This window comes from Oryzias melastigma, linkage group LG20 (assembly GCF_002922805.2).
Source record: "Oryzias melastigma strain HK-1 linkage group LG20, ASM292280v2, whole genome shotgun sequence".
NCBI classification, from domain to species: Eukaryota; Metazoa; Chordata; class Actinopteri; order Beloniformes; family Adrianichthyidae; genus Oryzias; species Oryzias melastigma.
Window position 1 is genome coordinate 24,806,867 of NC_050531.1, and position 2,112 is coordinate 24,808,978.

Consider the following 2,112-nt stretch of genomic DNA (forward strand, 5'->3'; position numbering starts at 1 on the left):
ATTGACCTTTGACCTTGGGAAGAGGACGCCATCTTGAAATTTTGAAAAAAAAAACACTTTTACTGCAAGCTACAAAAAAAAACCTCCTAGGGGGTTTTATCAATTGTTATGTCACAGCATTTGCCATAAATGCTACGGTGAGAAAAATGTTGCAATTAGAAGTTGTAGAATTTGAATGGCGTGCGCGTGGCGAGGTCACAACCGACACTGTCTTAACTAACCTGCACATGTTTTATCCGATTTGCGTAAAAAGAGTATTTGCGCCTCCGGGGGCTCAAGCTGAACGAAACAATATAACTTTCGAAATTGTGATGCTTAAAATGGAGCCCTGGTAAGCAAAAAACAGTCACGAAAAAAAACTGCTGACTCGGAAAAAAAAAAATGTCGTTCGCAATTCACGAACATAACCAACATACATTTGTCGGTAATATCCATGGCTGAATTTCAAATTATTATGGGATGGCTCCTCGACCTACGGCTTGGCGACCATTTTGTTTCGAAATCTGGTATTTTTGGAATTTTGAATGTGCTAAACGAACATTTTGTTAATGCAATTCTCACGAAATTTGATGCACATGCTGCTAGACCAGCTAGTTCAAGTTCAAGTTGTTTGAACTTGAACTTCAACTAGCTGGTCTACAATGACCCCTAAAGTTTAATTGATCATGACCTTGGGAAGTGGCCGCCATCTTGAATTTACAAAAAAACGAGTTTTAATACCAGCTTCAAACAAAAATAACTCTTGGAATTTTTTATCAATCAATTTCCTACTGATTTGAGCATAATTGGGAAGGCACTGGCGAAAGAAATATGGTATTGGAAGCTGTAGATTTTGAATGGCGTGCGCGTGGCGAGCTCGCAAATGTGGCGTAGTTTTAATACACGCACATATTTCACTGCATTGCTATGAAAATTTTATATGTCGATCTAAGGCTGACGCTTTACCAAGTATTATAACAACGAATATGAACATATAAGGAATCTGGGCGTGGTTAGCAAATAACCTCCGTTGCTAAGGAAATCTAAAAATTTACTTTTCCAGATTCTTGTGAAACTAAGGTCAATCTGTTCGGTGACCTCGAGCAAACAAAACATAAAATTGTTGCTATGGAGATAAAACCAACCAAAAAGCCACCATTTTGTAAAAAAAAAAAAAAAAAGTGCTTTTTCAATCAATTTCTCAAATACATCTCAGACCAGCTATACAGAAGGAGAAGGGGGGATTTGGGGGGCATAGGGGCTGATTAGCAGGTGAGCTTGTGGCAAAGGTGGGCGTCGAGGGCGGCTCACGGCTTTAATATATACAGACGTGGACAAAATTGTTGGTATACCTCAGGTAAAGAAGGACAAGCCCACAATTCTCACTGAAATCACTCAAAACTTACAAAAGTAACAATAAATAAAACACCTGTGATGTCAATTAAAGGACACACCTGAGTTAATCTTGTCACTCTGGTCAAATAGTTTTCAATCTTTCATTGAGGTACCATCATTTTTGTCCAGGCCTGTTTAATTAGTTTGTTTTTTTAAATAATTATGTTAATCAACAATTCAAATTTGATGGCTGATTTTGATTGTTTAATTTTCAAAACAATTTTATTTATTGTTATTCTTGTAAGTTTCAAGTGATTTCAGTGAGAATTGTGGGTTTGTCCTTCTTTAACTGAGGGGTACCAACACTTTTGTCCACCACTGTATATGTTTGGGTTTTCTTCTGGTTCTTCAGGTTTTCCCCTAAAAAAATCAATTATCATTGTTTGTTTTGATAAAAAAAAAAAAAAAATGTTGATTGCATGTGTTTAAAGTTCTCAGGTTTTCCCCTAAAAAAATATCAACATTGTTTTGTTTTGTTTAAAATAAAAAAAGAGTCAGTTGCGTGTGTTTAATGTTTTCGGGTTTTCTCCTGGTGTTCAGGTTTTCCCTTAAAAGAATTCTCATCATTTATCATTAGATTATTGTTAAACTTTAGATGTTAGTCACACATTCATTCATGCATTTAATGCATGAATGAATGTGTGACTAAAGCATGTAATGCAACCACAAGGGGGCACAATCCAGTGCTCCCTTGTGCCGGTCCCAAGTCCGGATAAATGCAGAGGGGTGTGCATATTT